This window comes from Aegilops tauschii, chromosome 6, assembly GCF_002575655.3.
Source record: "Aegilops tauschii subsp. strangulata cultivar AL8/78 chromosome 6, Aet v6.0, whole genome shotgun sequence".
NCBI lineage: Eukaryota > Viridiplantae > Streptophyta > Magnoliopsida > Poales > Poaceae > Aegilops > Aegilops tauschii.
In genome coordinates, this window is record NC_053040.3 from 292,954,078 (window position 1) to 292,967,998 (window position 13,921).

Below are 13,921 nucleotides of genomic sequence, written 5' to 3' on the forward strand. Positions count from 1 at the left end.
AGTTATCCTTTCTGATCGATCTATTCAAGAGTCCGTACAAGAATAACACCTTAAGATACAAATCAACCAAAACCCTAATGTCACCTAGATACTCCAATGTCACCTCGCGTATCCGTGGGTATGATTATACGACATGCATCACACAATACCAGATTCATCTATTCAAACCAACACAAAGTACTTCAAAGAGTGCCCCAAAGTTTCTACCGGAGAGTCAAGACGAAAACGTGTGCCAACCCCTATGCATAAGTTCATGGAACTCGCAAGTTGATCACCAAAACATACATCAAGTAGATCACGTGATATCCCATTGTCACCATAGATAAGCACATGCAAGACATACATCAAGTGTTCTCAAATCCTTAAAGACTCAATCCAATAAGATAACTTCAAACGGAAAACTCAATCCATTACAAGAGAGTAGAGGGGGAGAAACATCATAAGATCCAACTATAATAGCAAAGCTCGCGATACATCAAGATCGTATCACCTCAAGAACACGAGAGAGAGAGAGAGAGAGATCAAACACATAGCTACTGGTACATACCCTCAGCCCCGAGGGTGAACTACTCCCTCCTCATCATGGAGAGCGCCGGGATGATGAAGATGGCCACCGGTGAAGGTTCCCCCATCCGGCAGGGTGCCGGAACAGGGTCCCGATTGGTTTTTGGTGGCTACAGAGGCTTGCGGCGGCGGAACTCCTGATCTATTATGTTCCCTGCTGTTTTTAGGGTATATCGATATATATAGGCGAAAGAAGTCGGTAAGGGGAGCCACGAGGGGGCGACGAGGGTGGGGGGCGTGCCCAGTGGGGCAGGCGCGCCTCCCTGCCTCGTGGCCACCTCGAAGCTTCCTTGACTTCAACTCCAAGTCTCCTGGATCACGTTCGTTCCAATAATCACGCTCCCGAAGGTTTCATTTTGTTTGGACTCCATTTGATATTCCTTTTCTGCGAAACACTGAAACGAGGGAAAAAATAGAAACTAGTTGTCGGGGGTAACGACACCTATGGGATCACAAGAATCCCTACTACGGTTGCGGGGCGCAGGGTTGCAAGAAGAGCAGGATCAGTAGCCAGCACGAGGAGCGTTTACCCAGGTTCAGGCCGCGAGGATGCGTAAAACCCTAGTCCTGCTTTGGTGGGTGTATTTCAGAGAGTTATTGAGCTCTCGAACTAGCTGTGGTGAGTGCATGGTTTGAAAGAGCCGAATCCTTCTCTAGTATGCCATGGGCCTCCTTTTATAGTCGAAAGGGGCTGCCACAGTGGCACACAGGAGGTGGAAAGGCGCACAGTGCCCTGAGCTTATCGCTCGTATTACAGGACAAGACGCATTTAATGCGTAGCTTAGGTGTCCCCCTGCTTTATCGGGGACGGGGGCGAGGCCCGTCCCGTCCGTCGCCGCTCCTCCTTGCTTCAACACGCACCTTGGCCAGCGATGCGTGCGGCGCCATGTAGGCAGGCAGGCAGCTGAGGTGGCACGGTGGTGGAGCCTTCATGAAGATTTGCATGCCGCCACGCAGGCGCTCGATGAGTTGGCCTGGGGGCTGCATGTTGCCACGCAGGTGCCCGCCCATCTGGTTGGGCTGGCAGCTACATGTGAACGATGGTGGAATCTTGGTTGGCGTGGGCCTGGCGGTGGCCCTGCTGGCGTCCTTGGTGAGGGCCTTGCCGGGTGGCCCGGCAAGGGTCTTGCCGTGTGGCCCGGCAAGGGTCTTGCCGTGGCGCGCTGTCGTCCCCGGCAAGGGCCTTGCCGGGGGTCTGGTGGCCTTCCTCGGCAAGGATCTTGCCGAGGATCGTCGTCTTCTAATCGTCATCGGATCTTGAATATGTCTTCACAAAGATCTGCATGCCACCACAGAGGTGCCTTCCCGAGCCCTGGCCCCATGTGGATGATGGCGTTGGGGACCGTGGGCTCAAGGGTGGCTTGCTCTGTTGGTGTAGGGCGAGCTGCCCCGGCAAGGGTCTTGCCAGGGCTGCTGAGGCTGCCCCGGCAAGGGTCTTATCGGGGGAGCCTGCTTCGTCCCTCTGCTCCTTGTGGTCTTGGCCTTGGCGTTGCTCTGATTATCTTGGGCTTCGGTCTTACCTTGGCTCACTTCCCATGTTCTGCCTGGTGTGACCGTGGGCGTGGCTCCGACTGCCCGTGCACAGGTAAAGGGGTACAAAAGCGTGCCCCTCTTTTTGTACACCGACAGAAGCCCCCAAGCCTGGGCCACACATAAGCGCGACACGTTGTTGGGCCAGGCCCAAAACGGTGCACGGGCAGGCGGGGCGGTTTTTACCGTGGTAAGACTTTTCGTGCGCTGCGCTTCCCACGACCCGTGCGCGCGGCCTGGCGTGGAGGGGTGTGTGTGACGTGGGCGGCATGCGTGGGGCGGTTTTCACACGCATGCGTCACATCGCAGTAAATGGGCAGCGCGACCCGCGGCTTCCCCATAAAAAGGGATAACCGCGGGCGCACTGTTCCTTTTACCCTTCGCGCAACCCCAGTCTCGGAAACCTCCGCTTGCCTTCCTCTTCTTCTCCAAGCTTCGTTCCTACTCGCCGCCGTTGCGCTTCCGCCGCCCTCTATCCTGCCCTCCTCCCCCAGCTGCCATGGCGCCAAAATCCACAAAGGGCAAGGCAGTGGCCAAGGACGCCGGAGCCGTGGAGCCGCTGGAGAGTGCGATGCCGGTGCAGCGGATGCTGTCCGCCTTCTTCCTCTTGACAGTTGATGTGTTCGAGCTTCAGGACTCCTTCAGGCCCCTGTGGGGACTGAAGACGGGGGGGGGGGGGGGGGAATTCGGGGCATCCAGCCACGCGCGTCATCCCTGCCGACTGTGCCGAGGTTGCCCCAAATCGGTACCCCTTCTTTGTCGATTATTTTTCCTGCGGGCTCTGTCCTCCCTTCTCCGATTTCTTCAGCGACATCATGCATACCATTGGCTTCTGCCTCCTGGGTTTTACTCTGAATGCGGTGGCGTGCATGGCCCTTTTCGCGCATCTCTGCGAGGGCTTCGCCGGGTGCACCCCAACACGGCGCTCTTTCGCCATTACTTCTCCCCTCCGATCCAACCAGGGGGCGCCATCTCCGGTTGCATCGCCTGTGTCTCAAGATCCAAGGGAGCGTATCCGGAGGGCGCCATGAAGGAGAGGTGGGAAGAATGGCGGGGCCGGTGGTGCTGGATCGAGGAGAAGGACCCGCCAGCGTTCTGCGAAGTTCGCCGGGCGTCGCCGGTCCGCAGAAGCGATTGGAGCGACATCGATGCTGACGACGAGAAGCTCACAGTCGCCACCACCAGGATCCTCCGGCTCACCGAGGCCGGCCTCAACCTTGAGATGATTGGGGCGGACTTCATCCGCCGCCGGATCGCTCCACTGCATAACAAGGGGAGGCCAGCCTGGCTCTTCACGAACCCCGCCGACATCATGCGGCTTCGTTCCGGTCTTGACCACAATTTCACGGTGATGGGGCATGCCCATTTCTGCCAGCGGCTCTTCCAGCTTGACGTGGGCCGCGACGGCGAGGTCAAGCGGACCGGCAAGGTCGCGAGGGCCGCCGCGAAGGCCGGCAAGGTCCTCAAGGGGCCTCTGTTCAAGCTGCCGACGGGGGTGGTCCTGTTGTGCAATAACTCGCGCCGGTCCGATATCGTTGCCATGATGTCGGACTGCAACGCGCATGGCCCTGACCCGAGCTGGAAGGAGTCGGAGGACGCCGAGGTGCAGTAGTTCTTTGATACTCTGCACGAGGGGTACGTCAACGCCGACGCCGAGCGGCTGCTTGTCCAGGACACCACCCAGGCGGAACTGGACTACATCGCCACCAGGGCGAGGGAGGCACAACTTGCCGAGGAGGCCGGTAGCACTGGTGGTGTGGAGGACAAGGCCGCGACGGCCGCGGAGCAGGAGGATCTCGCCCGGTGGGCGGCGGCCGCCAGGGAAGCCAGCAGCGCCGGCACCAAGGCTCCTCTGGTTGAAGATGTGGTCGGCGAGTCATCGTCGGAGGAGGCCGGGACCGCCGGCCCGACGCCGGCTATGGGGAGAGGGCGATTCCTGCGGCGGGCCAGTTCCGGTGAGCCGGTCCGGCCCGGCAGGGCTGCGCGGCCGCAGCTGACCTTGGAGGGGTCCGGGCGCCACACGAGGGCCGCGGTGGTAAAGAAGCCGGCGAAGGCCGCGGTGAAGAAGAAGACAGCCGCCCCTTCTTCGTCCACGCGTGTCCAGACACCACCTCCTTCCCCCCTCCGACGGATGTTGACACGGAGGTTACTTTTGATTATGGATCCCTCAGCCCGAGGAGGAAGAGGAAAACAGCAGAGGAGGAGGCGGACGATGAGTAAGTATCTGGTTCCTTTTCATTATCTCTGCCTCCTCAATCTGTGTTGCTCGTCTTCGCCTTTGCAGGGACGTGGAGACGCTGGCCCAGAGAGTGAAGAGGGCCAAGGTCTCGGCGGGTGGCCAGCCCCCGGTTGGTACTTCGAGGGTGCCACTGGTGGTGTTGAGAGGCCCGGACAGCAGCCCCCGGCTTAGCCCCCAGCGTAAGTTCATCTTTCTTCCCCCGTCAGGGGCACGACACTTTGGTGCTCACCTTGCCAGGTATGCAAGAGGAGAGCAGCAGCAGGAGGAGCCGTAGAGGGCTACTCCTAACACGCCGCCCCCATCGACCACGCCGCCCCGAGGGGAGTCCCCGGCAAGGGCGCCAAGCACCGAGCCCACGCACATGGAGGAGGAGGAGGAGAACTTGGGCGCCGGCGGCTTTGCCTCGACGCCAAATGTTGGCGGGGAGGGGACTTCCGTTTCCCAGCCTGGTACCAGCACAGGTAAGTCGTTCACCATTCGTCCCTATTTCTTTTTCTTTCTGGCTCTTGGTCCTGGCCTTGCCTCACCCCCTTCTTCGGCGTCCGGATTCCTCCTCGGTAAACCCAGAGGACATGGACGCCATCATCGAGGACGTTGCCAAGGCCGCCGAGGCGGACGCCGAGAAGATCGATGCCGAAGAGGCCGCCAAGGGCACTGCCGAGGACGCCGGCAACGGGCCTACCGGGGAGGCCGGCAAGGCTGCCGTTGAGGAGACCGGCAAGGGGCCTGCCGGAGAGGCCGGCGGGGCCGCTGCCGAGGGGGAGGAGGAGGTGGCTGATGGCCAGCCTTCCTCTTCTATTGCTTCCAGCTCCGGCAAGTAACTGAGTGTGAGCGACGACTTGTTCGTCCACCCTCCAGGCGCGTACAGCACCAGGACACCCGTTGAGGGAGAGGTGTTCGACGACGAAGTGCTTGCCGCTGCCGAGCTTGAAGTCGTTGACGAGCCGATCGTTGGTGGCGACGGTTCGCGGGAGGAGCGGCTCGTCCACGCCATGGGCGCCAGCTTCCGGAAGCTCCAGGCGCTCCACCGCGCCCGCCTGGACAAGGCTAAGTCCAGGACGGCGGTGGTGGAGAAGGCGGAGGCGGACCTCCAGAAGCGCGTTGCCGAGACGCAGGACTGGTTCCGCGAGGCCCACAAGGAGCTCAAGGCTACTCAGGGCGAGCTGGCCAAGCGCGACGTGGAGCTCACCATGAAGCTCGCCGACGTCGAGAAAGCTCTAGAGACGGTGAGGAACTTGGCCGCAGCCGCAGAAGCCGCCCGGACCCAGCACGAGGCCGCGCTGAACTCCCAGGAGGAGGACCTCGCTGCACGCGAGGAGAAGCTTGCCGCCATGCTTCGCGGCAAGGATGCAGAGGTGGAGAAGCTTGTCTTGCAGCGGACCAATGAGCTGGAGCAGAGGCACAAAGAGGCACTCAATGCCCAGGCCCAGGTTCACGCTGGCAAGGTGGAGGAGCTGGAGGCGGAGCGCGACGGGCTGAAGGAGCAGGCCCTGAAGCTGTCCCAGGAGAAGGACACGCTTAACAGTGCCCTGACAGAGGCGCATGGCGCGGTCGTCAGCAAGGCTGGGGAGCTCTCCGAGGCCAACAACTCCATCAAAGACCTCAAGCTGAAGCTGGAGGGTCTCGAGAAGGTGCTGTCGGAGGCCAAAACCCGAGAGGGGACCCTGGCCAAGGAGCAGGAGGCCGAGAAGCAGTTGCGGAAGAACGAGGGCCTCAACTTCGCGGATCACGTGGAGGGCGAGAACCGTTGGCTCGATCGCCTCGCCACCGTCGCCAACCAGGCCGCCGCGCAGCTGGCCATCATGGGGATGTCGGACGTGAGGTATGTCCCGGAGCGGAGCGTGAGCACCAATTGCACCCTGACCATGTTCTTTGAGAAGGTCATCGGCGCTCTGGAGCGGCTTCACGCCAACCGGGCGGCCTCACTGGCCGACGAGTCCCGGAGGCTTTGCCAGGATGCCATGACCAAGGTTCTCACCAAGGTGGCACACTGGTACCCCGACCTCGACTTCGACGCCGCGCTTGAGAGCTTGTCTGAGGGTACTGACCTCGCGCCGCTCAGGGAGCGCATCAAGCCCATCATCAGCCGAGTCGGAAAAATTCAGAGGGTGGAGGGCCAGTGCCGGGATTAGGCACCCCGTTCTTTATCGCCGCTGCAGGTTCACAACCAAGACAATCACTATCTCTAGTTAGAACCACAGCAACAATTCGATGTAATATAACTCTGCAGCACTTTCAGTATCATGCATGTTATTTTCCTGTTCGATTTTGCTTTGTATGTCCACCCTACGCTACCCGGGTAGGTTTGCCGGCGCGTAAACCCAGGGCGGCGTCTTGGGGACGGATCCCCATTGGCCTGCCGGGTGTGCTTGCTGCCGGGCAAACCACCTTGCCGCCCTTAGTGCGGCCGCCCAAACTGTCGAGCTTGACTCGAGTCAGAATCGAGAGCGTTGCCAGGTGCGGAAGGCTACCCCGCCACTCTCGACGCGGCCGCTTGAGCTGTTGAGCGGACTCGAAACAGAACAAGGGCGTTGCCAATTGTGGGAGGGCCCCTTTGCGTGCAGGTCTCTCATACATGGGCAAAATCTCCGAGGACGATAACCTTATATATAGGAGGAAATAACTCAAAGCTCTAAATGACTTAGCTTTTCTGTTGCCGCGCCGGCGTCGTTCCTCCGGCCGCCTTCTTCTCAGGAGCCAAGGGCGATGAAGAACCGCTAGGTTTGCTACTAGGCCAGATTCTCACAATTGTGCCCCCTACCTGGCGCGCCAAAGATGTCGGGGGAAACGACACCTATGGGATCACAAGAATCCCTACTACGGTTGCCAGGCGCAGGGTTGCAAGAAGAGTAGGATCAGTAGCCAGCACGAGGAGCGTTTACCCAGGTTCGGGCCGCGAGGATGCATAAAACCCTAGTCCTGCTTTGGTGGGTGTATTTCAAAGATTTCTTGAGCTCTCGAACTAGCTGTGGTGAGTGCGTGGTTCGAAAGAGCCGAATCCTTCTCCAGTATGCCATGGGCCTCCTTTTATAGTCGAAAGGGGCTGCCACAGTGGCACACAGGAGGTGGAAAGGCGCACAGTACCCTGAGCTTATCGCTCGTATTACAGGACAAGACGCATTTAATGCGTAGCTTAGGTGTCCCCCTGCTTAATCGGGGACGGGGGCGAGGCCCGTCCCGTCCGTCGCCGCTCCTCCTTGCTTTGACACGCGTCTTGGCCAGCGATGCGTGCGGCGCCATGTAGGCAGGCTGGCAGCTGAGGTGGCGCGGTGGTGGAGCCTTCACGAAGATTTGCATGCCGCCACGCAGGCGCTCGATGAGTTGGCCTGGGGGCTGCATGTTGCCACGCAGGTGCCCGCCCAGCTGGTTGGGCTGGCAGCTGCATGTGAACGGTGGTGGAAGCTTGGTTGGGGTGGGCCTGGCGGTGGCCCTGTTGACGTCCTTGGTGAGGGCCTTGCCGGGTGGCCCGGCAAGGGTCTTGCCGTGGCACGCTGTCGTCCCCGGCAAGGGCCTTGCCGGGGGTCTGGTGGCCTTCCTCGGCAGGGATCTTGCCGAGGATCGTCGTCTTCTAATCCTCATCTGATCTTGAATATATCTTCACAAAGATCTACATGCCACCACAGAGGTGCCTTACCGAGCCCTGGCCCCACGTGGATGATGGCGTTGGGGACCGTGGGCTCAAGGGTGGCTCGCTCTGTTGGTGTGGGGCGAGCTGCCCCGGCAAGGGTCTTGCCGGGGCTGCTGAGGCTGCCCCGGCAAGGGTCTTGCTGGGGGAGCCTGCTTCGTCCCTCTGCTCCTTGTGGTCTCGGCCTTGGCGTTGCTCTCTTTATCTTGGGCTTCGGTCTTACCTTGGCTCACCTCCCCTGTTCTGCTTGGTGTGACCGTGGGCGCGGCTCCGACTGCCCGTGCACAGGTAAAGGGGTACAAAAGCGTGCCCCTCTTTTTGTACACCGACACTGGCACTGGGCTCTGGGTTAATAGGTTAGTCCCAAAAATAATATAAAAGTATTTAATAAAGCCCATAAACATCCAAAATAGATAATATAATAGCATGAATACTTCATAAATTATAGATACGTTGGAGACGTATCAAAGACCAACGCCGCCGCCCGCAGCTCCTGCCGTGCACCGCAGCACCCCGCCCGAACCTGGCCGTGCTCCGGCCGCCGCCCCCAGCTCGTTTCCGGCGAGCTCCGGCACCCCCGCAGCCTCCCGCTTGCTCCCCTGGATGCGGCGCACCTTCAGCTACCCGTAGACGCAAACCACGCTCAAAACCGAGCCCCGTAGCGGGTTTCCGGCAAACTCCCGCCACCGATCTGGTCGTCGTCGGCCTTAGTCCGGCGATGATGTCGTGGCGCTATATTTCGCAGCTAATCCCCCAATTAGCACTCTGACAGACACTGACAGCGAGCCCCATCACAGGATCAAACCCCAGTCAGCGCTGGATTTGGCCGTGGTTTCGTCCTTGTGTCAATGACACGCGGGTCCCACCAGTCAGCTTTGACCCTGGTCAACTCGGCTGACCTGCTGACGCAGTAGTGACACAATGCTGATGTCATTAATCATTTTCTGGATTAAAACTAATCCTGGAAATTCCAGAAATTGTTATAAACTTCTAAAAATCATAGAAAATCAACCGTAGCTCAGAATGAAATAAATTATATATGAAAAATGATCAGAAAAATCCAACCTATACATCTGTACCATTTTCATGCATGTTTGGACAACCTGAAGCTACTATATATGACAATCTGAATTAATGGCATTTGAAATGCCTTATGTGGAGTTTGAATTTGAACCCTTGGTTCAAATCAACTTCATTTAAATCATTGCTAGTTGCATTAGCTCAAATCACAGCATGTTGCCATGTCATGATCATGCATCATATTGTTGCATTGCATTGATTGTGTTCTTTCTCTGTTGCCGGTGTTTGTTCCCCCTCAATAGACGTATGTTCCGACGATGAGATTGATGACATCGATGAAGAACTATACTATCTTCAGAAGTGCCAGGCAAGCAGAACCCCCTTGTTCATTCCGATACAATCCCAATCTCTCGCTCCTGCTCTCTTTTACTGCATTAGGACAAGAACGATTCAACTGTTACATACTGCGGTAGTTGAACCCCTTTCCTCTGCATGACCTGTCATTGCCATAGTAAATAGATGAAACCCACTAGCATGAGTAGGAGTTGTTTGAGCCCTGATGTGCCTACTCATTCATGCTTGTTTATCATGCCTGCTATTGCTTAGAGTTGTGTCAGGTCTGATTCATCGGGGATGAGTTGGAAAGTTGTGAACATGTCCTACTGTTGAGAGCTAAGTGTGTGAACACGATTTGGTAAAGGTAGCGGTGAGAGGCCATGTAGGAGTACATGGTGGGTTGTCTCATTGAAACCATCCTCAGGAACTGAGTTCTGTGTTTGTGATCCATGAATAGTTACTACCACACATTGGGTTCCAGTAACTCGACCCCTCTCGGCTTATTAATCAACTCGATCTCTGTCCAGGAGTTGCAACTAGTTTCTAGTGTTTGTAGGTAGTGTTAGTAGTCTACCAAGTGGCACCCGGTATAGGTGGGCTTGGGACAGACTAGGCACCGTGGCCGGGTATACCAAGCGTCGCCCGTTTGGTGGGCTTGGGAACCCTGTACACATCATTTGGGGCCGTGAGCGACACCCCGGCTGGATCTCCTTGCGGATGGAACCCGAATAGGCGATAAACCTAGACTAGGGACTTGTGTGGTTAGTTAGGTAGTGGCCGACTCCCTCGCAAGGCTTCCGCTTGAAGGTTGGCGAGATACACGACGTGTACATGGTGGTAAATGGCGAGAGCGTGTGTGAAGAAGTACACCCCTGCAGGGTTAACATCATCTATTCGAATAGCCATGTCCGCGGTAAAGGACTTCTGGGTTGCCTGTACAGTTCATAGACAAGTGAAAGTGGATACTCTAAAATGCGCAAGATAAGCATGACTGCTATGGATGGCCTTCTCGTAGGGAGACGGGAGCGGATCCATAGTTGTGTATTGATATGGTGGATATGTGGACTCGTGTGCGCTACCTCAAAAGAGTTACTTGCAGTCGTAGTACAGGGTAGCCACCGAGTCAAAGCTGGCTTGCTGCAGTCAAACTCCACCACCCCCTTTGTTGATACTGATGCATATGTAGCTAGTTCTGATGTAAGTCTTGCTGGGTACATTTGTACTCACGTTTGCTTAATTTATGTTTTTGCAGAGAGACTTCAGTCTCGCTCGTAGTTCCGCGTGGACTTCGACGTTTAGCTTGTTACCTCAACTACGATCTTGTGCCCTCGGCAGGGTCTTGTAGATAGTCAGGCTTCTCAGCCTTTTCATTTGTAGTTGTCTATACTCAGACAAGTTAAGCTTCCGCTTGTGCTTGTGCTTGTATGACTTGAACGCTGGGTCATCAGACCCATGTTTGTAATATCTGGCTCTTCGGAGCCTAATGAATAAATACTTTGAGTTGTAGAGTTTTGTTGTGACGCCATGTTGTATTTGCACATATCGAGCATATTGTGTGTATGATTTGAAATGCTTGGTATGTGTGGGATCCGACAACCTAGTTGTTTATCCTTGGTAGCCTCTCTTACCTGGAAATGTCTCCTAGTGCTTCCACTGAGCCATGGTAGCTTGCTACTGCTCCGGAACACTTAGGTTGGCCGGCATGTGTCTTTCTTCCTTCCTGTGTCTGTCCCTTCGGGGAAATGTCACGTGGTGTCTATCGGAGTCCTGTTAGCCTGCTACATCCCGGATTCTCCAGAGTCCTGTTAGCCCAGCTGCTACAGCCCAGATTCACTCGCTGATGACCGACACGTTCGTTGCTGGGTCATGTATGCCTGTCCCTGTAAGTTAGTGCCACTTTGGGTTTACGACTAGTCATGTCGGCCCGGGTTCTCTGTCATATGGATGCTAGCGACACTATCATATACATGAGCCAAAAGGCACAAATGGTCCCGGGCCAGGTAAGGATGCACCCGTGGGAATATCGTGCGTGAGGCCGCAAAGTGATATGATGTGTTACATGCTAGATAGGTGTGACTTAGGATCAGGGTCCTGACACTTCCGGGCCTCGCTGGCCAGAGAGGTCGCTCTGTTAGAGCGAAACTACTCCAAGGCTCCAAGAACGCCCTCGAAGAACAGGGTCAGTTTGGCATTGGGACTCACGTTCGGCTCCGGGGCGTACCTCACGTTCGGCATCCCCATGGTAGCCAGCTTCATGGTGATCCTGTCGGCGACGTCGGCGAGGCGGCTGATCTAGAGGTTTTCGCCCGCCACATAATCCTCGTGGTTTGCTGCGTCGTTCCTGTGCAGCTGCTTCTCGTCCTCCAGGGCCTTGGTCAGGGTCTCTTCCCGGGCCCTAACCTCTGAAAGCGTCCCCTCAAGACCCTCCAGCTTCAGCTTCAGGTCTTTGACGGAGTCGTTGGCCTTGGAGAGCTGCTCAGCCTTGCCGAGGACTATGGCCTGGGCCTCCACCAAAGCGCCCTTGAGCGTGTCTTTCTCCTTTACCAGCCCCAGGACCTGCTCCTTCAGCCCATCCCGCTCCACCTCCAGATCCTTCACCTTGCCGTCATGGACCTGGGCGTGAGCATTGAGTGCCTCCTTGTGCCTCTGGTCTAGCTCCTGGGTCCGTTGCACGGCAAGCTTCTTGACCTCCTCGTCCTTGCCGCGAAGGGTGGCGGCGAGCGCCTCCTCACGAGCGGCAAGGTCCTCCTCCCGGGAGTTCAGCTCGGCCTGGTGCTGGTGCCGAGCGACCTCGTCCTTGGCGGCTTGTCCCTTCGCCGCCTCCTGGGCTTTCTCGACATCGGCCTGCAGCAGGATAAGCTCCTGTTTGCGCTCAACCAGCAGATCCTGGGCAACATTCAGTTCCTCGTGGGCCTGGCGGAACCAGGCCTGCGTCTCGGCGACGCGCCCCGCGAGATCCGCCTCCGCCTTGTCCACCGCCGCCATCCTGGACTTTGCCTTATCCATGCAGGCACGGTGAAGCGCCTGGAGCTTCTGGAAGTTGGCGCTCATGACCCGAAGGAGCTGCTCCTCTTGGGAACCGCCGCCACCGGCGCTCGGTTTGTCAACAACCTCAAGGCCGGCGGCGGCGAGCACCTCGTCATCGAACACCTCCCCCTCGGTGGGCGCCCTGGTGCTCGCCGTCCCTGGGAGGTGGACGAACAGGTCATTGCTCACCTTCAGGTACTTACCCGAGCCAGAGGCAGCGGAGGAGGAAGGTTAGCCGTCAACCACCCCCTCCCCGGCAGGCCCTGTACCGGCCTCCTCGGCAGCGGCCCTGCTGGCCTCCCCGGCGGGCCCCTTGCCGGCCTCTTCGGCGGCAGTCTTGGCGGCCTCCTCAGTGGCGATCTTGTCCGCCTCGGCCTCGGCGTCCCTGGCGACCTCCTCGATGACGGTATTGATGTTCTCCTAGTCTGCCGATGAAGCACCTAGATACCAAGAAGGAGAATGAGGCAGAGCCAAGATCAAAGTTCAAAAAAAGAGAAGAAGAAAGAACAGGGACAGGAAGCAAGCGAACCTACCAGCACCGGGCTGGGAAGAAGTGGCGTCCTCCCCGCCAACATTCGTTGCCGGGGGAGGACCACCGGCACCCAAGTTCGCCTCCTCCTCCTCCATAGGCGTGGGCTCGGTGGTGGATGCCCTTGCCGGGGACGCCCCTCGGGGCGGCGTAGTCGAGGGGGGCGACGTGTTGGGGGTGGCCCTCAGCGGCTCCTCCTGCTGCCGTTCTTCTCCTACAAACCCGGCAAGATCGGCGTCAAAGATTCACACCCAAAAGTTCGTCAATGGAGGGGTAAGTGATAAGCTTATGCTGGGGACTGGAGCGGGGGCTACACCGGGGGCTGCTGTCCGGGCTGCTATCCACCAGCAACGGCGTACGCGAAGTACCCGCCGGGGGCTTGTCGCCCGTCGAGGCCTTGGCCCTCTTCGCCACCCTCTGGGCCAGCGTCTCCACGTCCCTGTGAAGATAACACCAAGTCAAAGAAGGATAACATTGGAGTGACGGCAGGAGATGATGCTGGGGGCAAAATACTTACTCCTCCTCCACTAGCTTCCTCTTCCTCGCCGGGCTGAAAGATCCGAGGTCAAACTCGGCCTCCAAAGTGCTGCCCGAAGGGGAAGGAGATGGGGTCCGGTACCACTTGGACGAGGACGAAGCAGTCGCCTTCCTCTTCCCACCGCGGCTTTCGCCGCCTTCGTCGCTGCCACGGCCTTCATCGCCCTCGTCTCGCGCATGAGCTGCTCCTGGGGTGGCTGCCGCTGTGTGATCCTGCCGGGCCGGACCGGCTCACCAGAGCTGGCCCGCCTCAGGACGCGCTGCCTCCCCGCAACCGGGGGTGTCGTTCACCACGACCTCCTCTGCGGATGACTCATCGCCCGCATCTTCAACGAGAGGGCCCCCGGTGCCGGCGTTATTGGCCTCCCCAGCAGACTCCGCACACCCAGCAAGCTCCTTCTCCGCGGCCGCGTCGGCCTCGTCCTCCACGTAACCGGCGCTGCCAGGCTCCCTGGCAAGCGACGCCTCCGCCGCCCTGGCGGCGATGTAGTCTAGCTCCTCCTTGGTGGTGTCC